This window comes from Medicago sativa, chromosome 6 (genome assembly GCF_051527215.1).
Source record: "Medicago sativa cultivar Bolivia chromosome 6, Bolivia_mono, whole genome shotgun sequence".
Taxonomy (NCBI): Eukaryota; Viridiplantae; Streptophyta; class Magnoliopsida; order Fabales; family Fabaceae; genus Medicago; species Medicago sativa.
Window position 1 is genome coordinate 21,606,586 of NC_140754.1, and position 13,771 is coordinate 21,620,356.

Here is a 13,771-nt window from a genome sequence, read left to right on the forward strand (position 1 = left end):
ATCGGTCTGCTAATCTTGTTCATTAGTATAACAATCATATGATCTGGACCATTGAATCAAGATCGGATGGCCAAAAATTATAATACAAAGTTGAAACATGAGCCTTCTAATCATGATCCTCTGGAACATATAATTAAAAAAAAACTCAAACTCAAATGAATTCTAAGAACTACTTGCTTACTGTGAAAGAATTATGCTAGGCTTGCTCTACTCATGTAATCAAAGACAAGAAGCTTCTCTTCTTTAGGTCCAAGATAGTCAGCTTGGGAAAAAGACACACAATGATAACAGTGTAAAATATATTTTACACGCAGGGCCGGCCCATAGCCCGTCGAGGCTGGGCTATGTCACCGGGCCTCCAATTTTTTGGGGCCCAAAATATATATTTTTTTAATATGTAAAACACAGAAATAATGGTTATATATCTATTAAAAGCAAAAATATTCAATTCCTTCAGCGTGCTGAAGTGGCGCAGTATGTTTTTGTTGAGTGTGAGGTCTCTACTTCAAGTCCCACCAAATTGAGTGTGAGGTCTCTACTTTAAGTCCCACCAAAGTGCCAAAGTGTGTTTTATTTTTTAATATTTTTTTTAAAATGACTTATTTATTTGTTTTGGGGCCCATAATTTAATTTTTTTTGGCATCCTTTATAAAACTAAAACTGGGCCTATGAATTTGTTAAGACGGCCCTGTTTACACCTTAATATATATTGCCTTTTTTTTTTTTTACTTTGAATGGTAGTTCCTGTGTTAAAATACCGGTTAAAGGGGGGCTTAGCCTGGCTTGTCATAGCATAGGTGATTCATGTCATTATTTTATCTGGTTTGTTTCTTGCAAATTGCTAAACTTCAAGATGATAACAGAGCTTTGGAACTGTTCAGGTTGCCTTGGCCAAGGCCTCCATGGTGGATGATCTCCAAAATAATAATAATCAAGAGCTAATGAAACAGATTGGGATTTGCCAGGTTTTTGAAATATTGTTTGCTATTGTCTTTCAAAATATATAGTAAGTTGTCATCATAATGATGTAAATTTTTTTGTACTTGGTATCACCATCACCTCTCCTAGGTAGAAAACAAATTTTTTGTACAAAAGGCATAGACTGAAGGTGGCAGAGGTTGAAAAGCTCACCCAAACTGCGAGGGAACTAGAGGAGACTGTTCTTGCAGGGGGGTCCAGCTGCAAATGCTGTGAGAGATTATCATCAAAAATTTCTAGAAATGCTGTGGGAGAATGGCTGGTGGCATTGGAATCTTAAATGGCGGATGAATTTCTTTGAGTGGGAAAATCAAATTCACCAAGATCTTTGGGAAACTATAGGCCGAATTATGGTTGGGAGAATGGGGATAAATAGAACTGAAATATTGAACCATCCGGTAATTTTTCAGTAAAATCTCTTTATGTGCCATATTGTTCGAGATTTCATCCTTCTTGCTCCTTTTGCTCCTCCTAAGGTCCAACGCTTTGGTCGGCAACTTCTTCTTAGTAGGCTTTCAACCTGGGGAAATCTTGCCAAGAGAGTAACTGTGAATGTTGGAAGTGATTCGACTTGTGTGTGGTGTCCGGGGAGTGTGGAGGTTGAGGAGCATGTATGTGTTGTAGGTGTGATTTAGCTATATTTGTCTGGTATAAATTTTCCAATGGGTTGGGACAGGAGTTACTTTGGCCGGAAATATTGTATCGCTCCTTGATTACTTCTCTTCCACATCTCCAAACAAACACCAGAAGGTCTTCTTTGGAAAATTTGGGAGGCGAGGAATAAGATAATCTTTTCTGCACAGTTTTCTTTTCCAGTTGATTTACTCTTGATTCTTTTTTTATGCTTATATTTAAGAGTTTTGCATGGGCTGTTTTACATTGTAATGGAATTGACATTTCAATTTTATCTAGGAAATGGAGAGATGCTAATGACAAAGTGATGCCTGTCAAACAATGGCTTGCGAATTTTTTTATAAATATTCATATATTTGGCTTATTTAGAAATAGTCTTGTATACTTGTTTATTGGTGCTTCTGTTAACTTGATTTCTAAAACAAAATCTGTTATTTATATTGTAACTCAAAATTTTAATAATCAAATTATTCCATGTTCAATTTTTAAAATTTATTGAAAGATTAGAATTTACACATACATGTCAACGCTTAATTATTTAAAAAATGAAAGTAATTGAATGTAATAAAATATATCGGTGTCCAATCAAATATGTATCAATGACGCCTTCAATTTGAACTGTCACTTAAAATTCTTTTTTTTTTTTTTTTCTACAAAAACTGTCACTTAAAATTCTAAAAGGATAATCTAATGTTTGTATGTGGTATGAATTCGAGTACACGATATGTTACTCTAATGCTATGTTTGGATTGATGGAATGTGGTGGAATGAGATGGAATGAAATGGAATAAATTAAGATTTCATTGTTTGGATATTCATTAAAAGGATGGAATGGAATGGAACACAATGAAACACATTTCATCACATACTCTCATTTTGTTTACCCCCAATTTGGATGGAATGAGATGGAATCTTTCAATAAGTTAGTTTTTCATTTGTTAAATTACAAAGACAACCTCGTTTTCTTTACATTTTTCCTGGAACTTCTTCCATCGACATTGCCATTATCACTCAATCTGCACGTTCACTCTTGCTTCATGACTATGAAAATTGCCAACGTTAAATAACAACACAGTGACACAAAATTGTTTCTGAATCTTCTACCAAAAAATTCCTTTATCTACCAAAAAAACACCATTAGTTCTGAATTATCCAAAAGCATGCGTCACTTTTTATTTCAAAGAGAAAGATTTTCTTCACTTTTTATTTCATTAGCTTTTCTCCCTCTCATATCCTGTTATATTTTTTTTACGTGTTCATACTATTATATTCTAATTAAGAACATGTAATACATTTATTTTCTTATTAATTTAATTTGGGTTAAATATGTTTTTGATCCCTATAAAATTGGAAATTTCTAAGTTTAGTCCTTACTTAATTTTAATAGGTTTTTTAGTCCCTACCAAAAAAATTACTTCTAATTTTAGTCCCTACTACGACAAAGTTCGTTTAATTATCCTTAAACTCTAAAAAAAATTAACGATTTTTTTGAGACAAGTTTAGAACACTATAAAATGTTCATTTACCAAAATTTAAAATTGTTTAACATGAAACGAATTAAATATGAATTTTTTAAAACAGTAAAAGTTAAAGATAAAAATAACAAAATCTGGACGTTGAAATCAAATTTTGCGACAATTTTTTACAGAGGAACTTTTAGTAATGTTCTTAACACGCCTGCAAAAAATTGTTCAAAAACGCAAGAGTTTAAGCATAAATTAAACAAGTTTGAATTGAGTAGGGACTAATACTGAGTGCAGAAAAAAAAAATGAGGGACTAAAAGAACTATTAAAATTAAGTAAGGACTAAACTTAAAAGATTCCAATTTTATAGGGACCAAAAACATATTTAACCAATTTAATTTAACACCGTTAATACAAATTATAAAATTATTGTCATTTTGGTTCAAACATAATATGTTTTTTTTTTGGTGAATAAGATAATATATTTTAACTTTGTATGATATTTTTCATAGAAGGATAAAAATGGAATAAATAATTTATAACTCATTCCGTTCAGTCCAGTTTCCAAACAATGGAATGAATATATATATATATATGCGCCAAGATTCTAGGCTCATGAATCATGATTGTAATTTAGGACCCTAATTGAGATTGAATAAGTTACCTTCCATGAAGTATGGGTTCCGACACGGACATCTGACACGACACTGATACGGGAGCGTTGATATTGGTAATGTAAAAAATATAGGACACCGACACCATTACATATATTTTAATTTATTTAAAGAGAGTCTAAAATGAAAAATAGAATACATATATAAACATTTAACTTGAGCAATTTATTTCATTAGAAAAAGTTCTACAACAAGATATCATACTATTTGACCTTTATTTATTCATCTACTATCAAAAAAGTGAAAAATAATATAATCAACCGTAATGTCTATAACCCCTAATCGATAAAAAAAAATTAATATTTTTGGTTTTGTACATATGCGAGAAACCTATGATTGTATATCTAACACACATTTATTTTTTTGAGGAATATATCCAACACACATTTTATGTTCACCATAATTCTCATAATCATTTGTTTTCACATGTTCCACACGTGCGCCACTCCCTTCCCTTCAAATAAAGAAGAAGTCAAAGCATGTGCCACACTTGTGCCACAAGCAACCTCACTCGCTACATTCTTCCAAGACTACCCCTATAATGTTTGTTAGGTTTGCTTTTCTTACTACACCATAGCTTCCATCAAAACCCTACTTGCGGCCATGAATCCTTTCTTCTCCATACCACGCCTTCTCTATTCTACCGTACGCTCCTCCTCCGTTCTCGCCACCCCTCTCCACCTCCGTCACTTCTCCAACAAGTCAGTGCGCCACGTATGGATTTCTGGATACCCATACCAGATGAAGCGGACAGACAGGGAATTATATCGAGATCGTCAATGCTGTCAATGCTATCCGAGCTACAAAGACCCACGTTTTAAATACAGAAACAGACATACCCAAACATATGTCACTTCCTCTAAAAACATAACCCTATTTGACATATCCTGTGGTGATACTTTTTTGGAGAACATATCTTCTGATCATGTTGATTTCAATGTTGATGTTCAGTTTGCTTCGCGTATTTTTGACAGTGCAATTCTTGTTCTTTCTTGTGTTAATGGTGTTAGAACCGAATCCATTACCATTGATCAACAAATAACAAGATTTCAACTACCAAGGCTTATATTTATTGACGATCTTTATGAGGAAGGAGCAGATCTATGGAACATTGTAGATCAAGTAAAATCTAAGCTTAATCATCGTTGTGCTGCAATTCAAGTTCCAATACACATTGACGATTGTTATATTGGATTTGTTGATCTTGTTAAGTTAGATGCCTACTATTTTCTCCCTAAAATGTTTGTTAGACTTTTTGATCTTGTCAACAAGTTAAAGGCTTACTTTTTTCCCTCTGAAACACCTGATTATAAAGGTGTACAAGTAGGAGAAGTACCCGAAGATATGCAAGCCTTTGTGTTGAAGAAAAGACGTGAACTCATTGAAATTGTATCAGAGGTTGATGATAAACTTTCTGAAGCTTTTCATGGTGGAAGCCAAATTTCAGAGTCTGTTCTCGATGATGCAATTCGTAGGGCAACTATATCAATGAAATTTGTACCAATTATCTTTAGTGATGAGAGAAATAATGAGGGGTTAGAACTATTTATGGAGGGTGTAATTAGGTATTTGCCGAGTCCAATCGATGTTAGTAATTATGCTCTTGATCAAAATAAGAATGGTGAGAAAGTTGAATTGTCAGGAAGTGTTGATGCGCCATTTGTAGCAAAGGTTTTCACAAATATGTATAGGATTAGGTACTTATTAACTTATCTAAGAATCTATCAGGGTGTTATTAAGAAGGGTGATTTTATTACAAATGTTAACACTGGTGAGAAGATTAAGATTCCATGTTTGGGTAAGAGACATTATGATAAGATTGTGGAAGTTGATGAAGCTCATGCTGGAGAAATTGTTTTTGTGTTTGGTGCTATTCTTAGATCTGGAGATACTTTTACTGATGGGTCTGTTAGATATATAATGACTTCTGCCGATGTTCCTGCTTAATCGGTCTCAAAAGTTTCTGGAGAGAAATTTTCAAATGGTGTGAATGGATTCATTCAAGAGAATTGATCCTACTTCGCCAGTTGGTTTGGCTTGTTAGCTTTGCTTTGGTTTGTTGCTTATTTATCTTTTTTGTTATTTGTTGTTAATAATTCTGATTATTGCTTATATTTCTCTCAATTTGATTTGTAATCACTCATTGTTTTTAGAATTGGGTCATTTTTTGTTTTTATCTGAAATAGATCCATGAACTGCACTTTAATCATAATATATGCAATGACTGACTTAACTAGGCAATGTCCGCATCATGCTATGGATTGTTCGAGTTTATTATGTTTTGTATTGTTCTTTTAACAGCTTAACATTGAAGATTAATGTAAAGGATATCAAAATTGAAGTTTTAACATATTTGGAGTATTGAGAGAAACACATTTGCTTGCGGGGTTTGGGAATTTGTCAGTGGCTGGATTTTATTAGCTCATGCCCATACACACTTTAATGTTTGTAATATTTGGATCATTCTGCGAGGCGAGGCCTCTGTAATTGGAATCATAACATGAACCTAACTTCATACTTCAAATAATTTACTAGCTTCGGGTATTTTTGGAAAACTATTGCATCAGTCTTGTTTCATGTGATATTATTCTTGGGAATGTTTTTCATTTCCTGTTCTTTTCTTACAAATAGTAATTCTTGACTGAGTTTTTTTCTTTCTTTTCGGTTCTCTTAACAGAATGGTTAAGATTTCCCTTTCTGTTCCAACTCTGCATCACCTGCTAAAATCTACTGCAATTTTGGATTATGCGCAGCCTCAAGGTGAAGAGAAAATAGACATGAATAAACGTTGTTGCAAGTGGACTGGAGTGATACAATTTACAAAGAAATAAGTACATTGAACAATACTACAATATTTGAATGTTTTTTTTATTTGTTTACTGGTGTTGTTTATAGTTTTTAACATTGTGATTCAAGATGATTGTTTCTTTCAAACTTTCATTGTTTCATTTGCATCATAAGTTCTTCACTGGTTAAAGATATGCGTGTCTGCTTCAAGTTTATAAGACGACTTTCGTCAACTTTTCCTCATGCAGTTCGACAATAGTCTCACATTGATAGATTATGTAACCATTTTTATGAAGAATTCTACTTCTCTTTGTCAAAATAATTAAATAAACGGAAGCAAGTTAACCGAGTTTCAAGACAAGGTTGGAGATATTTTTTATTATGGAAGTGGAGGAAATAAAAAGTACAGTTCATGCTTTCCTACCAAGGTGAGGTTTGTTGCTTCTTCTCGCAATTCAAGTCGAAGTATCATATTCCTGCACAAAATATAAACTTAATAGGTTGAATTTTGATTGCCATGCTTTGATGTTATAGGTTTCCTATAGCTGAACATACTGAGAAACCAACACAATTATGTCAATCTCTTTCACAATGGACTGGTAGTTCATAGTATGCATCTCAAGACATGGTTTTTTGGAAAGCTATTATGAGAAGTTGGACCTTTTTATTTTATTTACTGTCTATTTTGTTGAAATTTATTTTAACTCAACCCTCCTCTTCAAACATATCTGCAACCAAATTGATGACGCAAAATGTATATCTATTAATGACGAAAAATGTTCCAGGGCCTTTGCTTCCTTCATGTTCAAGCTACATGTTAAAATGTTTCTTTTTTTGAAGTAGGAAATATAGCCTAGCTAATTGTTTTCCGAGAGTTTTCAATCTTTTCAAAAATCAAAGTAATTTCGTTTCAAATGTATTTTCTAAAACTGGCCGTCAACGTTTACATTTCAAATACTAAGTTTTAAACAAGAAATGTCATAGGATAGGATCCCAATTCTCAATCTTTTAAATCTCCTATTGAATGATTTATTTTGGCTTATTCTTAGGCATGTTGCTTCACACGCAATGTACTATTTTACTAGTACTATGGACAAAACAAAAGAAACATTATCATGACAGTAACTTGCCATGAACTTCATATTTGATGGTTTTGTAGTAGAATAGAAAATGACAATTAAAGAGCACGTTTTATATTGGCATCAATTTTCATTAGCCTGTCAAGCAAACTAACCATCTTAATAATACAAATGAAAAGAAAATCAGCCCTAAAACCCTAGAAAACCCTAAGCAAACTCTAACATTTTTTACTGAAATGCCCTTCTTTGGAGCCAAAATGCTGCTTTTCAAAATGACAACTTTACTCTTCAGTCAAAATCTGTCTTCTGCTTTTGTCATTGTAATGATCATAATCACATGGAGAAAATAGAGTTGCAACATCTGGTTCCAGACCGAAGAAGATTGAATATCTGGTGTTTGCCGCCGCATTCTTCTCCCTCCTCCTCTTCTTCATCCAATCCCCATTCTCCTCCTGTCGGTAATCAGTAATCACTTTTTTCCCTAAGAATCTTTCTTTCTAATTATTCCTTAATTCTCATTCCATTTCCAATTTTCAGGTTCTTACTATTCAGATCACCGCAATTCTGAATCAATTCGTGATCTGTTTCACTTTCAGTCTAATGTGAAAGAAATCCAATGAGTGATAGGATCCACCCTTCGTTCATGAGTTCAGGAAAAGATTGATGGTGTTTGTGGTGGCGAGAGGATATCATGGTGGAGTTAACCGATGGAGATAGGGTCTCGCTTGCCAATCCAACAAAGTCTCAGCCTCATTAACACATGGTAATCAATCTTTACAGGTTTTTCGATTTCCATATTTCCTTATGCATACTTCAATCATTTGATCTTTTTTTCTTCATCCTTTTCATTATTTCACTGGATTGATTCATTCTGGAAGCTTTGATTTATCAGTACTGATTTGTTCTTAAATGAATTTGTTAACAGTTAACTACGAATTTTTCGGGGCGATGATGAAAGTGAAGAAGGTCAAGTGAATGTTGATCAAATTTATTGAAACGCGAATTGGATGAATCAAAGACTGTAGCAGAAGGTGACTAAAAGGATACTGATGTAGGGTTTATTGGTTCCTCAAAGGATTTTTCATGTAAAGATTTCATGTTAACCCTTTTTTTTTTCTTCTATTTCTTAATTCAGTGATTAAATAATTTATCTGAATTTGCCTTCTTTTGAGAACAATTTTCAATTTTTCATGTACAGGTTTATTGCTTTCTTAATTCAGTGATTAAATAACTGAGGCTGACATAATTTTAATTTTTTCCTATCTTCTATGTGATGACTCTTTTGAAAACAAAAAGAGAATGGTACTAATTTGTTCTCTTTGAGACCCAACACTAGAGTGGTTTTTACTAAAAGTTGTATAAATTCCGCAGCAAATGCATTTTTTAGAGTAGGTAGAAACCATTGTTCGAAATCTTGGGTGGGTATTCTCCCTGAACCCATTGTTTTGAAAGTGTGTTTTTTGTGTTGCTTGACTTTAGTTTAAGCTTCTGCCATGGCAGACTTTTGTGTACTTTTTAGCATTTCAGTTACTTGAAGATTAAGTTATCAAAAAATTATGAGATGTACTATCCATTGTAAAACAAAAGTCGCTTCCTGTGTTTATTGAAAAGCATCATCTAATGAAAGCTTTTACATTGCTTTAACTTTTGATAATTGAAGACCAAAGTTTGTCATTGGTTTAAGCTTCTGCATTGCATTCCAGTTATTTGAAGATTAAGTAATCCTTATAATTGCTTGGGATCATTGCTATATAATTTTTGCCCTTTGCACATTAAGTCATGCTCTAAAAAGTCCTGTTATGCACACAGTGTTTCTCTAAGTCCAGTCAATCAAATTCATTATATATAGTTTGTTGATCTGTGAACATGATTTACTATATTAGTTTGGTTGAAAATAAGAAAAAAAGGACTAATAACAGATCTGTGGATAATGAAATTTTCCACAAACGGCGAGCATAATTTTTTGAGTTGTCAACTACATATCATACTTGGATTTATGAAAAGTATACTAATTTATCCATTAATTAAAGTTTTATACTGCAAGTAAACAGAACACATTTTAGATCTAACAATAATGTATATATAGTTCATATGAAGAATTTGTGATCTTAAGGTTCTTTAAGCCATATTTAATTTGAAAAGTATACTAATATCTGTTTGTTTTTTCAATCTGTGATACTATTTGTTAAAGATACCTTGAATGTAAAACAATAGTATGTATATGTGTGTTTGAATATTAATAATAGCAAGATTGTATTTTCATTGATAACATGCGTCTTGAGCCTTTCAAATTGTTCAAAATTTCTGCTAACAATGGTATGACAACTATATTAAACCAGTAAAAATTGTCCCTTATAATCAATGGCTCAATTTGAATGACTCAAGGTTATCTCTTTGTAGAGTGCAAGGATGGCCAATTTGAATGAATTGAACTGCTCAATAAAACATGGTAACACATAAGACAATAATTATAGTGCATAGATCTGTAACAACTTCTCCTAAGTAATCATGAGCTTTTCTTGCCAACTCCAGTTACTTATGCAACTATACCTCAAAAAAGCAACAATTGATGCTTAAAAATCTCATAATTTACTGTCAAGGCTATATGTAAAATATAAGTTAGTTGTTATATTGCAAAATATGAGCCAGATCTCCTAAATAATCTCAAAATTAACTGTCAAATTTGCCTTGGTTATGCAAGTTTCCCTGGAAAAAGTAAACTACCTAAAGAGTGAATTAACCAAATGTAATCATAATATTATCTTAGTTATACACGGTATCTTTATTTAGATTCAAAGTTGTAGTTTCTCAATATAATCATATTCATAGGTTTGCTTTCCATTGTAAGTTACTTATAGTTATAGCCTTGATCAACATTTGGTTTATGTTAGGTGTATTTGTCATTCAAATTTTTGGTTCCTCAAGATTAACCAACAAGTTCAGCTAACAGATTTCCTCTACAATCTATTGTATCTATGCTAACTTGATGTGTTTATCGTTAATGGCAACTTTTTTTTTCAATGAAGATGTCTTTTAAAGAGATAGATCTAATAAGGAGTATTTCTGGTCTAGGCCGATTTTAGCTTGAGGCATCACAGGTTTGAGATTACAATTTTATGGAGTATTGTATTTAAAAAGTCAACCTTATGCTTCTTTTTTTTTTAATTGCATCAATCATTGTACCACTTCTTTGAACTCCAAAGTAATCCAGTCCTTTTATTTGATAATATCATGTGTGGAGTTTGCTCTGAAACATTTTTACTTGGTACATTTGAGGTTGTACATTTTGTTTAGTTCTATCATTGGTTGTTTGACATGCAAAATATAAAATCTAAATTGCAGCTAAGTTTTCTAATGTCACGTATCAGTCGAAGAGAGCCTGGGGAGCCTGAGGTTACAATGCAACCAAGGAAAGACATGTGTTCAATGAAAAGTCTCTTGCTGATAAACTTTTGTTGTGCTCACAGCGGCAGGTTGCTTGCGACGGCTGCATCAATTGAAGGTTAATGGTACCTTTCTCTTATTTTCAGTGTATTTCTTTTTGTATTAATGAAAGCCATATTTTGATCAACCTATCTCTAGGGTTACTATCATGTTAATTGAAAGTTCTAATTTGTTTAAACTTCTCCTTCACTCACATATATTTAATTGAAAGTTCTAATTTGTTTAAACTTCTCCTTCACTCACATATATTTAAACTGATAAAAAGTGTTCCTAACCACCTATGGCTCGCAATGCATATTCATCTCCTCTCATGTACAACTATAGGCCAGGATAGGTTTATAAATATCTATAACCATGATTTATAGTTATCTACAACCATGCATGCTCTCATCTTCAATTCACCATGATAATGGCGTGCCTTTTTATATGCTTATAACAACTACTTTACTAACTAATATGTTTATCAAATAAATTGTAATAATTACTTTTCATTGATTTTACGAACGTCAAGTCAGTTTTTGATATCATAGGTGTCTAGGCAGAAGATTTTGTTGGATAATCAGACTAGCATTGGTTACAACAAGTTGATATAGATATTACCTATGCAGAGTTTGAAAAAAGTACTCAAGAAACTTCTAAGTATGTAAAGTTTGACATTATATGTAGTCGATCATGATTATTGTAGATCCAACCTAATCACTAGACGTGCTTTATAGCAAAGTTTTGAAGACACTGATGATTTATTAAAGATATGCTCAATGCTTTCTTGAAAAAATCTATTTGTTGAAGAAGTAACTAACCATATGACAGCGTCTCCATCATATGCTTAGTGGGCTCAAGAAAAGGATCGAATTCATAGGGACTCAAATGCTCTATTAATTAATGTGATGAGTTCAAAGATGCCATTTGTTTATAACACAAACCTACCCTAACCTCTAATGCCATGTTACTTGAACAACTCGGTATAAGCATGCTCATAATAGGTATTACCCTATGTAATCAAATTCATAGGAATGTGAACTTCTACATGATGAGCATTATCTTCTTCTACATGATTAGGCTTTTAAATGAAGCAAGCAGCCTACGTATTAGAAGCCGGGCTGTGCAAGTTTTTTGGCAACTCTGTTTCTGTCATCTGTGGGTGTTTATTTGCTGTTGTTCCTGCTTTTTTCTGTCATGATTTTGGAACTGTTTTTGCGGTTCTTTGTAGGCGTTTTTGGTTGTTAGTTGGTGCTGTTGCCATTTTTTGGCCCCTCTGTACTTTTAACTTCTCCCACTTCTTTGTGGGATGGTTATTTAATAATATTTTGATGTTAAAAAATAAAAAAGATGTTGCACTCACCCATCACTGGATTTTTCAGCAAGCCTAATTATGCACTTTTACCCATGTTTACCCTGCTAAGGGTTAAAGATATTGAAGTTTTAATTAATATTATTATTACATGTGTGATGTTGTAATGATATTTTAATTAAATTATATTTGGCGTTGTTTTAATTTACTATCTTTCATATAAAGTAATACTCCTAAATTATTAATATATTGTGCTCATTATTGACCCATGCGAATTCAAATATTGGTGGTCCAGGTGATTGCATACTCCTGAATTTTTTAACACAATCACTTCATCTTGGCTTCCAAATCATATATTAAAATTGAAGATAGGGGTTCTAGTCATGCTATTGAAAAATGTGGACCAGACTTTAGGACTTTGTAATGGAACACAGTTGATAATTACAGGGATGGGAGCAATATTGGGGATAAGGTCTTCATCCTAAGGTTATCATTAACCCCCTCTAATAAAAGAATTCCTTTTAGTTTTCAACGACAACAATTTCCCCTTGATGTTTCATTTCGCATGGGCAATTATACGTTGCCATGTCCAGGGTTACCTAACTTCTAATGTAGTGTACAAAGAAGTGTTTCAAAATGTCCGTTGATTATTGTTGGTGCTGCTAATTATCTATCGTAATGACATTTCAATTGGGATCTCTTTTTGGTTGTCATATTTTGTTCTTTTTATGTAAATTGACAATGACTTTTTCAATATATTTGTTGTGATCATCGTTGACCACGACCTAGTTATACCAAAGAATTCTAAAAGCATAGCTTATGCAATTCACAATTTTTAAATGAGAAATCAAAACTTTCGCATAATTAATCTCAGTCGCTAAATATTAAGAATTTCAGTAACAAGGATTTCAAACTGCAACAGCAAGACAAGATAATAAGATTCTAAAATAAAAGATGGGCAAGCAAAAATCTTAACCCACAAATAATCCCTCCACGGTCCACACCAAAAATAAGATTCTAAAAAAAAATATGTATCTCTCTCACCATTGGTTTTACCATCCCCAAATACACTACCACTTCAACCTTCTCACTAGTGCCATGGTGGAAAATAAAGAGTAATATTGCATAAAAAATAATATTTATACAATCATTCTATGATTTAATGGTCGAACGATCATTGGATCATACAAAGGGCTTATATATGATGTGAGCATGGTATTCGATGCATCACAACTTTTCATCAATGCATGAAGTCTGCAACTGCATATGATACACTCCAGTAGTCAATTAATCAAGGACATATCAACTCCAGTCATCAATAATAATTGTAACATTCTTTCAAAATAAATAAATATATAAATGTAATAATTTTTTTTTTATCTTTATTTACATGTAGGTTAGGTTAGATAGTAAGTCTTGCA

At 32.6% G+C, this 13,771-nt stretch overlaps 1 long non-coding RNA gene and 1 pseudogene across 2 annotated transcripts; both read left to right on the forward strand.

The window, feature by feature from the left end:
* The first annotated feature begins 870 nt into the window (after positions 1–870).
* Positions 871–1,978, forward strand: LOC146913667 (uncharacterized). The gene is made up of 2 exons (XR_015013762.1): positions 871–965; positions 1,069–1,978. It is a non-coding gene; the product is annotated as an uncharacterized LOC146913667 (long non-coding RNA).
* A 2,354-nt stretch (positions 1,979–4,332) lies between these two features.
* Positions 4,333–6,730, forward strand: LOC146913668 (elongation factor G-1, mitochondrial pseudogene; annotated as a pseudogene). The gene is made up of 2 exons (XR_015016414.1): positions 4,333–5,803; positions 6,427–6,730. The product of XR_015016414.1 is annotated as an elongation factor G-1, mitochondrial pseudogene (transcript).
* The last annotated feature ends 7,041 nt before the right edge of the window (positions 6,731–13,771 follow it).